Below are 15,483 nucleotides of genomic sequence, written 5' to 3'. Positions count from 1 at the left end.
GGCCATTAACTGAATAAACGTTCTATTCATGAAGTTCTAGTATAATTCTCAGATGTTCTGTAAAGACTTTCAACAAGATTATGCACAATATTAAGGTCAATGTCTTGTTCTGCCCTTGCCCTGGGCTTCTTTCTTCAGCTGATAGAGTTGTGTAGAACGAAGCTGAAAATAATGAAACTGGAAGGTTATAGCAAAGTTGTTCTTTGATGGAGTTTTCGAACCTGCTAACTATTTGTAAAGTTACTTGGGGAGTTTACTGGTCTATATGGTAAGATCTATACTGGTGACTGTATGATATCACAGTGGTGACATTAACACAGCACATGTCATCATCGGCGGTCACTGGAAGCGAGTGTGACTGTCCTCTCCATAGGGTCGGACGCCTGTGCGTGACTTTGTTTAACGTGGGGAGACTGGTGCACAGACAGCCACCACAAGGTCCTTGACAGATCTGGGTCAGGATTCAGTGGCGTGGAGTCCAAGACGACCGGGGACCCTTTTCTGCCGCAGCCTTCATCCATCCGCCTTCCCAGCCGTTGTGACGCTCCACTAAAGTCAGCCATCATCCTCCCTCCGCCTGTTCCACCGTTGAGGTCTTGGTTGGATTGCTCTTTGTCAGGGACCTCCCCCTCGACCTTACCGCCATGCGTGACCCTACCAGGAGCGTAGCTCCAGACGGCATCGCTCTCAGGATCTCAGGACCACACGAGCTTCTCCACCACCACAAGGTGACAATCCACGGAGACAGTATATGTGGCTTTACATGATTAAAAGATTCAATAAATACATTTAAAAAGTAATAGCATGTAATAAAGCTTCAGCAGTTTCCAAAGCTAAGCTATGGTGCATGCCACATTTTGCAAACAATGATAGACTTGAGCATGGGCTTCCTTCTTCAATGGTTAATGAAGTTGCAAGCAGAGCTTAGATTTGTGAGACTCAAAAACAACGTTGCATAGATCAGAGCAGCAGTAAATCTGCTCAGAAGTTTCATTCCACAGCCAACTGCCATTGTGTAGGTCTAATTCTCTGTGGAGAATGTTTGAGCTGTGGGTTTAATTTAGTTTAGTTTAGTTTAGAGATACAGTGTGGAAACAGGCCCTTCAGCCCACTGAGTCCGCTCCCACCAGCGATCCCCGCACACTAACACTATCCTGGACACACTCGGGACAATTTACACTTGTACCCAGCCAATTAACCTACAAACCTGTACGTCTTTGGAGTGTGGGAGGAAACCAAAGATCTCGGAGAAAACCCATGCAGGTCACGGGGAGAACGTGCAAACTCCGTACAGACAGCACCCGTAGTCGGGATGGAAACCGGGTCTCCGGCGCTGCATTCGCTGTGAGGCAGCAACTCTACCGCTGTGCCACCGTGCACGTGTGTGTGTTCTTACATCAGAATGCTGGAATGGTTGAATGAATGATCTTGAGCCAAAATATCGTCTGTCCATTTCACTCCTCAGATGCTGCCTGGCTTGCTGAGTCCTTCCGGCACTTTGCTTTTCACTCAGGAATCCAACATCTACGGTCTCCTGAATCTCCATATCGGAATAGACAATAGACAATAGACAATAGACAATAGACAATAGACAATAGACAATAGACAATAGACAATAGACAATAGACAATAGACAATAGGTGCAGGAGGAGGCCATTCGGCCCTTCGAGCCAGCACTTCCATTCAATGTGATCATGGCTGATCATTCTCAATCAGTACCCCGTTCCTGCCTTCTCCCCATACCCCCTGACTCCGCTATCCTTAAGAGCTCTATCTAGCTCTCTCTTGAATGCATTCAGGGAATTGGCCTCCACTGCCTTCTGAGGCAGAGAATTCCACAGATTCACAACTCTCTGACTGAAAAGGTTTTTCCTCATCTCAGTTCTAAATGGCCTACCCCTTATTCTTAAACTGTGGCCCCCTTGTTCTGGACTCCACCAACATTGGGAACATGTTTCCTGCCTCTAACGTGTCCAACCCCTTAAGAATCTACATTTGCCTCTCTAGTTAACCTATTTCATTTCACACGGAATGTGGGGGGGGGGATTGATTTGGGTGAAACTTTTGTTCAATCTCTTACCTCGACGGAGATGTGATTTTTCTCCGTGTCGTATCTCCGTCCCCACTGCGGCCTAACATCGAGGAGTTGGCGGCCTTTCCTGGAGACCGGCCCGGCGCTTCATGCCGTAGGCACGGCGCAGACTTTAACATCGCGGAGCTGCGATCCTTTGCTGGGGATCGACTGTGGAGAGCTCCAACCGCGGGGCCTGTGGACTTTAACACCGTGAAGCCCGCGGTCTCTGGTAAGAAGAGGCCGACTCGGGAGCTCCACGCTGCGGAGAGAGTTTCAACCGTCCCGACGCGGGGAGTTTTGACCATCCCGACGCGAGGGCCTCGGACATCGGACAGTCGGCAGCGGCGACTGTGGACGGTTCAACAGCCCCGACTGCGGGTGAACAAAGAGGAAGGTGATTGAACTATATTACCATCCATCACAGTGAGGAATGTGGAATCCGCTGTGGTGGATGTTTATGTTAAATGTTACTTTATGTGGCTGTGTGTCTTGTTGCTTTTCACTTAGTATGGCTGTATGGTCACTCAAATTTCACTGTACCTTAATTGGTGCATGTGACAATAAACTGACCTTAAAATCTTGGTATTAAAACATTGGCGGCAGATCGTACCGACAGACTCTCTTCAGCTACATGCTGTAAGATGAGCAAATCATAAATACATAGAAAATAGGTGCAGGAGGAAGCCGTTTGTCGCTTCGAGCCAGCACCGCCATTCATTATGATCATGGCTGATCATCCACAATCAATAACCCGTGCCTGCCTTCTCCCCATATCCCTCGATTTCTACTAGCCCCTAGAGCTCTATCTAACTCTTTTAAATTCATCCACTGAATTGGCCTCCACTGCCTTCTTTGGCAGAGAATTACACAAATTCACAACTCTCTGGGTGAAAAGGTTTCTTCTCACCTCAGTTTTAAATGGCCTCCCCTTTATTCTTGGACTGTGACCTCTGGTTCTGGACTTCCACAACATTTGGAACATTTTTCCTGCATCTAGCTTGTCCAGTCCTTTTAAAATTTGATACGTCTCCATAAGATCCCCTCTCATCCTTCTAAACTCCAATGAATACAAGCCCAGTCTTTCCAATCTTTCCTCATATGACATTCCATCCATTCCAGGGATTAACCTCGTGAACCTGCGCTGCACTGCCTCAATAGCAAGGACGTCCTTCCTCAAATCTAATAAAGCTTCCAATGGAACGTCTGAAGAAGGTTCTCGACCCGAAACGTCACCCATTCCTTCGCTCCTGAGATGCTGCCTGACCTGCTGAGTTACTCCAGCATTTTGTGAATAAATACCTTCGATTTGTACCAGCATCTGCAGTTATTTTCTTATATTCCAATGGAACTGTTCATCATCCACATCTTTCATAGATTCAGACAAGGGTTTACTGGGAAAGGGTTTAGTCTTTTTTGGGAAGGAAAAACTTCAGTAAATCAACAGACACAAAAATAAGAATTATATAAGAACTGTTGATGGAGCGGAGAGAGTGCCAGTAGGGGACTAAGACAACATCTTTGAGCCTGAAACTGTGGAGCATCCTGGACAATACAGCTCACCCCCTCCATGACACACTGGTCAACCTGAGGAGCACCTTCAGCAACAGACTGGTCCCACCAAGATGCAGCACAGAACGAACGCCACAGGAGATCCTTCTACCCTGTGGCTATCAAACCGTACAACTCCTCCCCCTTCTGTCATGGGGTAGACTGACTCCTCTCCCCCACCCTCCCTCCCCACTCTCCCCCTCACTAATCTTTATACATCCCCAATCCTGGACATTCCACTCGTCTCATGACTTTCATGTTTCACGTATCATGCTGTGTTTTATGTGTAAGAAGGAACTGCAGAAGCTGGTTTATACTGAAGATAGGCACAAAAAGCTGGAGTAACTCATCTGGAGAGAATTAATGGGTTGTGTTTTATGACCGTTGGCAGAACAATTTCCCTCCTGGGATAAATAAAGTTCTATCGTATCGTCATTAAGAACAGTTTTTTTTGTCTCAATCATTTTTACTGGCACCATTTTTAAAAATCATTTTTTTAAACTGAATTCAATGTCAAGTGATTGTGTGGAGGACCTGACAAAGACTTCTGTGTCCTTGAACTAATTTTCTGTCTGGATTACAAGGCAGGTAACATAAACCCTGCATCGTCACACAGCAATGTGGACAACAAACGCTGTCATCCTTGAAATCTCAGCTCTTTAGTTTAGTTTAGTTTAGTTTAGTTTAGAGATACAGCGCGGAAACAGGCCCTTCGGCCCACCGGGTCCGAGCCGACAAGCTATCCCCGCACATTATCACGATCTTACACCCACTAGGGACAATTTTTACATTTGCCAAGCCAATTAACCTACAAACCTGCACGTCTTTGGAGTGTGGGAGGAAACCGAAGGTCTCGGAAAAAACCCACGCAGGTCACGGGGAAAACGTACAAACTCCGTACAGGCGGCGCCTGTAGTCGGGATCGAACCCGGGTCTCCGGCGCTGTATTCGCTGTAAGGCAGCCATTCTACTGCTGCAATAAGGTCATATTCATTATTCTACTAACTTCTACTTTTTGGAAGTTTAGTTTTGAAACTCGTGCATTTTTTCCACAGTTTTGCTCCCAGACAGAAGTTAAAGGGAAAAATATTTGTTTTAAGCTGACAGCATCCAACCGAGTGGTATGAATATTGCTTTCCCTCTCCCTCCCTCCATCCCTCCCCCATCCTAGTTCTCTGACCAGTCTAACTGTCCTGATTATATTTTATCTCTGTGCACCTCATTGTCACCTACCCATAGCTAACAATGATCTATTCTCCATTTTCCTTGAGCTTTGTCCCCTTTGATCTCTCGTTTTCACACCTTACCCTTCCATATCTCTATATCTCCCTCATCCCCTGACTCTCAGTCTGAAGAAGGGTCTCGAGCCGAAACGTCACCCATTCCTTCTATCCAGAGATGCTGCCTGGCCCGCTGAGTTACTCCAGCATTTTGTATCTGTCAAGGTTACTTACTATGTAATGATTCATTTATTGGATTAGAAATGTATAATCAGAGACTCAAGCTGAATTCAGTTCTTTGACTATGCTTCAGTTGTGCATGATCCAGGATCAGCAGCAAGAGGCTTAATTTTGCAACACTCCTTTAGAATATAATACAGTAAACCCTTGATTTAACAGAGCTCTTTATAATGGATTTTGGTTATAGCTGACAGAATCTGTTGCAGAACGGGTTTGTTGTTTAACGGAATGATCGCTAAGATGATGTTTTTGAACCATTTAGCTTAGTTTAGTTTGGAGATACAGCGTGGAAACACTGAGTCCGTGCTGACCACTGGTTCTATCTCACACACTCGGGACAATTCACAGTGTGTAGGATAGAACGACTGCTGTGGTTCTACCTTCCCCTCCCACATCGCAAAGACAAAGTCATTGTTGCAGTGTGGGTTTCTGCCGGGGGTCTTGCCCCTCACCACCAGAGAGACCCAGGCCCAACACTGGGTGACCCGGCATGCCAGCTCCACCCCAGTTTAAATTCCATTTGGAATATTTTGGAGGACCAAGAACCAAGAACTACACCACTCGGGGCAACTGGGCTTATATTCACTGGAATTTAGAAGGGTGACGTTTCGGGTCGAGACCCTTCTTCAGACTGATGTCAGGGGATGGGGTGGGACAAAGATAGGATGTAGTAGGAGACAGGAGGACTAGTGGGAGAACTGGGAAGGGGAGGGGACAGAGAGGGACAGAGGAACTATCTGAAGTTAGAGAAGTCAATGTTGGGGTGTAAACTACCCAAGCGAAATATGAGATGCTGTTCCTCCAATTTGTGCTGGGCCTCACTCTGACAATGGAGGAGACCCAGGACAGAAAGGTCAGTGTGGGAATGGGAGGGGGAGTTAAAGTGCTGAGCCACCGGGAGATCAGGTGTGTTGAGACGGACTGAGCGGAGTTGTTCAGCGAAACGATCGCCGAGCCTGCGCTTGGACTCGCCAGACTTGACAGGTAATTACTACAGTCTCTAGTGTTGTTGATTACGACATTGTGCTTAATGAGGTTGCAGCGCTAAGCTTAACAACACCAATTTAGACCCATATTCATAACAATAATGAAAAGTGAAAATACATCATATCAGTGTTTCATTCATCTGCAATGAATAGGAAAGCTGTCATTTCATTGATCAACAAACCGATTACTGGACCCATGATAATTACAACCAAAACGTGCTTTCTTATCACAACTCCCTACTCATTGAAATATGTTAAGCCAATAAGTGAAGCATTGGGTAACAATAATCTGAGAAGCATCCCTGATAAGATAACGAATCTTCGATTCTAAGCTTTGAGATACGGCATTAAAAATAATGGATGGGACTTTTTAAATATAGTGGAAAATACGTGCATTTGTGAAAACAATATTGAGATTTGTATTTTTAAAGGGGCAACTTCTGGAATAATTTATGCTCAAAGATAATGTGTTGTCAAGATGTGCATTAATGCATCTGCTGCTGTTCAATTGCCATGCTCAGTGTTATGGTCTCAACTGTGTCGAAAATAATGATACGCAATTTATAACATGGTAGTAATAGATGGTTTGTGTAGGAAGGAACTACAGATGATGGTTTAAACCGAAGATAGACACAAAAAGCTGGAGTAACTCAGCGGGACAGGCAGCATCTTTGAAGAGAAGGAATGGGTGATGTTTCGGGTTGAGGCCCTTCTTCAGACTGGTTAGGGATAAGGGAAACGAGAAATATAGAGGAAGGTTGTTGGCTGCAACCTTCCCCCTATTGACAAACTGTACACTGCAAGGGCCAGGAAGCGAGCGGGCAAGATCATCTCTGACCCCCCTCACCCTGGCAAAAAACTCTTTTAAGCACTTCCCTCTGGAAGGCGACTCCGGACTGTCAAAGCAGCCACAGCCAGACATAAAAACAGCTTTTTTCCATGAGTAGTAGCTCTACTCAATAACCAAAGTCTGTAGTCTCTTTTTTGCTCTGGTTTATTTTCATCCACATGTTTAGACTGTAATGTTGTTTTGATGTGTTTATGCTTTATTCTTACTTGTTAACTGTATGTTTGTGTTGTCATTTGTGAGCGGAGCACCAAGGCACATTCCTTGTATATGCACATACTTGGCCAATAAACTTATTCATTATCATTATGTAGAGAGATAAAGAACAATGAATGAAAGAAATGCAAAAAGTAATGATGATAAAGGAAACAGGCCATTGTTAGCTGTTTGTTGGGTGAGAACGAGAAGCTGGTGTGACATGGGTGGGGGAGGGATAGAGAGAGGGGGAATGCCGGGGCTACCTGAAGTGAGAGAAATCAATGTTCATACCACTGGGCTGCACACCGCTCATGGATGGTTGGCCTTGCACTCAATAGAACTGCAAGGAACAAACAATTCAAATGGTTGTCACTTTCCTCTACTTTCATTAGCACAATTAAAATCATATACAAACTCCCACCCTGACCTGCATTTTTCTGCCAGTGTTAGACAATAGACAATAGACAATAGGTGCAGGAGGAGGCCATTCGCCGCCATTCAATGTGATCATGGCTGATCATCCACAATCAGTACCCCGTTCCTGCCTTCTCCCCATACCCCCTGACTCCGCTATCCTTAAAAGCTCTATCTAGCTCTTAATCATCTAGTGTTAATCGTTTACTATTCTCAGATGCTGATCCTTATTAACAAACTCAATAGCCTCTCGATAAACAACCGTGGATCACACAATCTTCACAAATCATCACAAAACTGAGGTGAGAAGAAACTTTCTCGCCCAGAGAGTTGTGAATTTGTGGAATTCTCTGCCACAGAAGGCAGTGGAGGCCAATTCACTGGATGAATTTAAAAGAGAGTTAGATAGAGCTCTAGGGGCTAGTGGAATCAAGAGATATGGGGAGAAGGCAGGCACGGGTTACTGATTGTGGATGAGCAGCCATGATCACAATGAATGGCGGTGCTGGCTCGAAGGGCCAAATGGCCTCCTCCTGCACCTATTTTCTTTGTTTCTATGTTTCAATCACTTGACTTAAATTTTCTTTTCCAATCCATCTTTAGTGCAAGTACCTCTATCTCCAACTCCAACAGGTTGAGTGAGTGGGCAGATGCATGGCAGATGCAGTATAATATAGATAAATGTGAGGTTATCGACTTTGGTGGCAAAAACAAGGAGGCAGATTATTATCTCAATGGAGTTAGGTTAGGTAAGGGGGAAGTGCAGTGAAACCTGGGAGTCCTTGTACACCAGTCACTGAAAGTTGGCGTGCAGGTACAGCAGGCAGTGAAGAAAGCTAATGGCATGTTGGCCTTCATTACGAGAGGATTTCAGTGCAGACTACCCTCTGCACATTAACACTACGGACAATTTTACATTTTATATTTATACCAATTAACCTCCAGACCTGTTCGTCTTTGGAGTGTGGGAGGAAACCGAAGATCCTGGAGAAAACCCACGCAGGTCACGGGGAGAACGTACAAACTACGTACAGACAGCACCCGTAGTCAGGATCGAACCAGGGTCTCTAGTGCTGTAGGCCAGTAGCTCTACCACTTCACCCTACTTTTACTCCTGATAAGTATTGGCACACTATTACAAATTTATAAATTGCATTTCATGTATCTTGCATAAAATTTCTTTCATTCTTCTTTATCCAATGTTTAATATAGGGCGGCACGGTGGCGCAGCGGTAGAGTTGCTGCCTTACAGTGAATGCAGCGCCGGAGTCTCAGGTTCGATCCTGACTACGGGTGCTGTCTGTATGGAGTTTGTACGTTCTCCCCGTGACCTACGTGGGTTTTCTCCGAGATCTTCGGTTTCCTCCCACACTCCAAAGACGTACAAGTTTGTAGGTTAATTGACTGGGTAAATGTAAAAATTGTCCCTGGTGTGTGTAGGATAGTGTTAATGTGCGGGGATCGCTGGGCGGCGCGGACTCAGTGGGCCGAAGGGCGTGTTTCCGCGCTGTATCTCTAAATCTAAAAAAATCTACAAAGAAATATGCTTAACTACATCATTCTTCTCTATTGTATAAATTAGAGGTGCTGCATTTGGTTAGATCCATGTACTTTGAAGACATTTTATCACAGGTAAAGCTGAGACAATCCAGGACCCAACAACATTTAAGCGACGATATTTCATTAAAGAGTCTAAATAATAAAAGCTGGTGACTCAAGAGAATGCAGATGCTGGAATCTTGAGCAAAAAAAAAACAAACTGCTGGAGGAATTCATTGGGTCAGCCATATGCAAACTGGAATATCACACCACATATTCTGCTTGGCTATCCTGCAATCCACTAGCATGTCGACTGAATTCTTCAATTTCAGGAACACACATCCCTTCTTCTTCTTCTCAGATTGCCAATCCCACCCCATGGTCACCTATCTTTCCACTCCCCCACCCCGTCACGCAGTTCCTCTCACCTCCTCCACCCCGTTAATCTGATCATCAGCTGTCTCTCCCTACTCTGTCCCCCCGTTCCCTCCTGCTCACCATCCCTCACCCCTGTTTCTACATTTCACTCGGCAGCTTCATAGAAACATCGAAAATAGGTGCAGGAGTAGGCCATTCGGCCCTTCGAGCCAGCACCGCCATTCAATGTGATCATGTATGATCATCCAAAATCAGTACCCCAATCCTGCTTTCTCCCCATATCCCTTGATTCCTTTAGCCCATCATTAATTCATTCATTCAAATTCCATCATTTGCCCACATTCACCAATTATCACCCCTAGCCTTGGTTACTATCTGCAACCCTTCCCTACCTCACCTGACTTACCTGCTAAATCAATCCCTCCTTACCTTCAAGCAAGTGATCCAACTATCATTTGCCAGCTCTGGACCCAAGCCTTCCTCTCACCTCTTTCTACAGCTATCTTCCCTTTCCTCTATCAGTCTGAAGAAGAGTCCTGATCCAAAATGTCAATTGTCCACTCTGTCCGCAGATGATGATTGATAGTGGAGGAAGGAACTGCAGATGCTGGTTTACACCGAAGATAGACACAAAATGCTGGAGTAACTCAGCGGGACAGGCAGCATCTCTGGAGGGAAGGAATGGGTGACTTTCCGGTCGAGATCTTCAGACACTCAAGACTTCAGAAGAAGGGTCTCATCTGGAAGTGTCACCCATTCCTTCTCTCCAGAGATGCTGCCTGTCCCGCTGAGTTACCCCAGCATTTTGTGTCTGTCTTCGATGATGATTGATCACTGAGTTCCTCCAGCATTTGTTTTTTTGTTTTTAGTGATAGCAGGTTTCTGTTTGATCATAGAAACCACCATGCTCAAAAATAATCTTGTTAACATCGGCAGCGCTCACTGACCTGTGTTGCTGAATAGATTTTTAGATTTAGAGATACAGCGCAGAAACAGGCCCTTCAACCTACCGGATCCGCGCCGCCCAGCGATCCCCGCACACTAACACTATCCTACACCCACTAGGGACAATTTTTACATTTGCCCAGCCAATTAACCTACAAACCTGTGCGTCTTTGGAGTGTGGGAGGAAACCGAAGATCTCGGAGAAAACCCACGCAGGTCACGGAGAGAACGTACAAACTCCGTACAGACAGCACCCGTAGTCGGGATGGAACCCGAGTCTCCGGCGCTGCATTCGCTGTAAGGCAGCAACTCTACTGCTGCGCCACCGTGCCGCCCAATAGCAACAAGAAAAAGATGCCCGGGCTGATACGGACTTAATCTCACAGTGGATCTCCCATCCGGTTCGGAGTGAACAAATTGGGCAATAATCCATCATATTTCGCTGCCATGTAAACATACCACATCAAATCACGGACCTTATATTTTATAATTATAATTATATTTTATTTAACTCAGATTCTGATTGCTGATGCTATGATATTATATCTATTTGCCACAGCCCAACGTTCAACAAACAAATCCAAGTCAACTACTTGAGGTTGTATTTTTTGTTAAGTAATATATTGTATATTATTCAACTAAATGTGCAGGAAAGAACTGCAGGCACTAGTTTAAATCGAAGATAGACACAAAATACCGGAGCAACTCAGCGGGACAGCCAGCATCTCTGGAGAGAAGTAGTGGGTGACGTTTCGGGCCGAGACTGAAGAAGGGTATCGATCTGAAACGTCACCCATTCCTTCTCTCCAGAGATGCTGCTTGGCCCGCTAAGTTTCTCCAGCGTTTTGTGTCTATCTTGTTTCACTAGATGTCAGGTTGATAGATCCTGAATTAAAAGTGTACAAACAGCCACATTCAAGCTAAATTCAGTCACATAGCTCAGACAAAGCACGGCCCACAAAAATCCCAAACTGCTGTCTAAGATGATCAACCACACCTATGATGGGAAAGGCACAACACAAAGATGCCCACATTGCCTACATGAGTAGAAGATTTATGAATGTTGAACCAGCCCCTCCCTAATCCACTCTCCTATCTTCCTCAATACATTAGCATGAACAGAGGTGTTGCAACAGTTCATTGTTGAACCTCCTATAGCTAGGGCAGTTTTTGCCCCAGAGGTTTGAATATTGACTTCTCAAAGTTCAAGTAACCGCTGCCTTCCTCTCTCTCCATCTTTTCCCCTTCCCAGTTCTCCAACCAGTTTGACTGTCCCTTCATACGTTTTATTTGTTTACTTCGTTGTCATATTCTCCTAGATGACAATGATCTATTCTATTGACTCGCATCTCTTTTGATGTTTTGTTTTCACACCTTACCCTTCCTTATCTCTATATCTCCCTCTCCCCTGACTCTCAGTCTGAAGAAGGGTCTCGACCCGAAACGTCACCCATTCAATAGACAATAGGTGCAGCAGGAGGCCATTCGGCCCTTCGAGCCAGCACCGCCATTCAATGTGATCATGGCTGATCATTCTCAATCAGTACCCCTTTCCTGCCTTCTCCCCATACCCCATGACTCCGCTATCCTTAAGAGCTCTATCTAGCTCTCTCTTGAATGCATTCGGAGAATTGGCCTCCACTGCCTTCTGAGGCAGAGAATTCCACAGTTTCACAACTCTCTTCCTACTCTCCAGAGATGCTGCCTGTCCCGCTGGGTTACTCCAGCATTTTGTGCCTATCCTACAATGGTATGTCTTCTTGGACTGCATTTCACAGGGACCTGTTAACTAAAGAAGGTGTGAAGCATCCACAGCTGATGAGACGCAACGAAGTCTACCACAGTCGGTGCAGGAAAAGACATTTCTGGCTTCTCTGGTAAGAAGAAATAGATTGGTTTGACCAAAGTGAGATTGAACAATGAATAAACTGCTTTCTTGGAATGTGAAACTTCACTATTACCTGAGGATACAATAAAACAAACCCAACAAGCACTGAGAGGCAACGGTCCAGCCAAAAGCTCAGGACCTAAGGATAGGTGGTAGGAAAATAACTGCAGATGCTGGTTAAAATTGAAGGTAGACACAAGATACTGGAGTAACTCAGCGGGTCAGGCACCATCTCAGGAGAGAAGGAATGGGGTGACGTTTCGGGTCGAGACCCTTCTTCAGACTGAGGATGGTGGTGGTGAGTTTAGGCACCTTGCTGATAGCTTTGACTTGCTTGGGTTCTTTGGTGCAGTAAATGCGAGAGGCAGAGCGATCGGAGGGTTTTGATTACTAAAATGGCAGACGTTACGCTCCTTTGCGTACCACACTTCAGTATAGGCGATTACGACAGAGTGGTTCATCTTGCTCCTCTAATATCTTTGGTGCTAAAATCGGGCTGGTCACATTGTGCACAGGACAGAAACTATATTCCTGAAATGGACATCCTATTTCGAGTTCTCACACTGAGTTGGCAGATGCACAAATAAGAATATTCAAAGATGTGATCAAAGCCGGGCGGACAGAACGGAAGAATCCGGGAAATCCAAGGGCGGAGGAGTCTGCTTCTTGACCAATAATAACTGGTGCAGTCCTGGAAATATTAAGACGCTTTCTCGTTCCTTCTCGCCGGACCTGGAGCATCTGACTATCTCATGCCAACCATTCTACCTACCCCGGGAGTTCAGCTCGGTGATCATCACAGCCGTCTATATCCCACCGCATGCGGACACCGACGTGGCACTGTCCACCCTACACGATGTGTTGTGTCAACACCAAAACAAGAACCCTGATGCGGCTGTGCTGGTGGCTGGAGACTTCAATAGGGGAAATCTCAAAAAGGTCATGCCCAACTTCTACCAACACATCACGTGTGTCACCAGGGGGGATAGAACTTTGGACCACTGCTACACTCCGTTCAGGAAAGGCTACAAGCCCATTTCTCTCCCTCCTTTTGGAAAATCTGACCACGCTGCCATTTTCCTGCTGCCGGAGTACAAACAACGGATAGTACGGGAAACGACAGTGACGAGGGACGTAAAGCGGTGGGCTGACCATTCAGAGGCCATGCTGCAGGATGCACTGAGCGAAGTCGACTGGAACATGTTCCAAGCAAGTTCCAGAGACGTAAATGTGTTTGCGGAAGCGGTTATAGACTTCATTGCCACAATAGCCGATAACATCGTCCCCACGGAAAGGGTCAGTATCTTCCCTAACCAAAAACCCTGGGTGGACAGGTCTATTCGCGTGGCCTTGAATGCTCGCACTGCTGCTTACAACTTTGGCCTGGCATCCGGCAACATGGACCACTACAAGGGAGAGTCCTACCGACTGCGAAGGGCAGTGAAGGATGCAAAAAAGAGGTACCGGGACAAGATGGAGTCACAGATGGAGCAGCAGGACACCAGGCGCCTTTGGCAGGGGCTACGGACAATAACTAGCTACAGGTCCAGCACCCCCTCAACTGGAAGTGCCGGCTCCTCCTTAGCTGATGACCTGAACTCTTTTTATGCACGGTTTGAGACGGGTAACACCACCAGCTCGCCGTCTAATAACAGCACCGAAGGGGCGCTGGCTAGCGAGGCTGGAGGGGGATCCACCGCCGGGGATGTGCACACATTCTCGGTGTCCGAGCATGAGGTGTGGTGGGCTCTGACGCGTGCGAACACGAGGAAAGCTGGAGGCCCAGATGGTATATCTGGGCGAGTACTAAAGTCTTGTGCTACTCAGCTTGCTCCAGTGCTCACCACAATATTCAACCTCTCCTTGACCAAGTCCGTGGTCCCTGCATGCTTCAAAAGATCCATCATTGTATGCCAAAGATCCATCATCCACCAAAGAATGCCTCTCCAGCGTGTTTAAATGACTACCGACCGGTGGCCCTCACCTCGGTTGTCATGAAATGCTTCGAGAGGCTAGTCAAGAAGCACATCTGCGCCCTCCTTCCTCGCAACATGGACCCACTACAGTTCGCATACCGTCCGAACAGGTCCACGGATGATGCGGTCTCCCAGGTTCTACACACCGCTCTCTCTCATCTGGACAACCAGGGGGGCTATGTGAGGATGCTGTTCATTGACTTTAGTTCAGCATTCAACACAATAGTCCCCAGCAGACTGGTTGAGAAGCTGCTGGAACTGGGGCTTAGCACCCCTCTGTGTGCCTGGGTCCTGGACTTTCTCACTGCCAGGCCCCAAGTGGTCAGGATGGGGGAACACACATCTCCCTCACCCTGAACATAGGATCCCCCCAGGGCTGCGTCCTTAGCCCCCTACTGTACTCCCTGTACACACATGACTGTGTGGCCAGGTTCAGCTCAAACTCCTTCATCAAGTTTGCTGATGACACTGTGGTGGTGGGCCGGATCTCCAACAACGATGAGAAGGCCTACCGGGAGGAGGTGGCTGATCTGGCACTCTGGTGTCAGGACAATAGCCTCCTCTTGAATGTCACTAAAACGAAGGAGCTGATTGTGGACTTTAGAAGGGCTCAACATCCAAGGACGTACACGCCACTGGAGATAAATGGGTCTACTGTGGATAGGGTGAGCAGTTTTAAATACCTGGGAGTCCACATCACAGAGAATCTGACGTGGACAACACACATTGCCACACTGGTGGGTAAGGCAAGGCAGCGCCTTTACCACCTTAAACAACTGAGGAAATTCAGAGTGTCTCTGAGGATCCTTCATTGCTTCTACTCTGGGGCTGTAGAGAGCATCCTGTCCGGCAACATTACAGTCTGGTTTGGGAACAGCTCTGCCCAGGACAGGATGGCCCTGCAGAGAGTAGTGCGTTCGGCAAAACGCACCATGGGAACTACACTCATCCCCCTGCAGGACCTATACATCAGGAGGTGCAGATCCAGATCAAGCAAGATCATGAGGGACCCCTGCCACCCCAGTAATGGACTGTTCCAGATGCTACGGTCAGGCAAACGCCTCTGCTGTCACGCTGTGAAAACGGAGAGGATGAGACGGAGTTTCTTCCCACAGGCCATCAGGACTGTCAACTTTTATAACCCCAGAGACTAAATTTTTGTCTGCACTATAGTAACTTATTAACTTTACTTATATGCTGTAACTGTAATTCTTTTTTGTGCACAATCCG

This window comes from Rhinoraja longicauda, chromosome 7, assembly GCF_053455715.1.
Source record: "Rhinoraja longicauda isolate Sanriku21f chromosome 7, sRhiLon1.1, whole genome shotgun sequence".
NCBI classification, from domain to species: domain Eukaryota; kingdom Metazoa; phylum Chordata; class Chondrichthyes; order Rajiformes; family Arhynchobatidae; genus Rhinoraja; species Rhinoraja longicauda.
The sequence above is the reverse complement of the archived record's forward strand: the minus strand, read 5'-3'. Positions refer to the sequence as shown.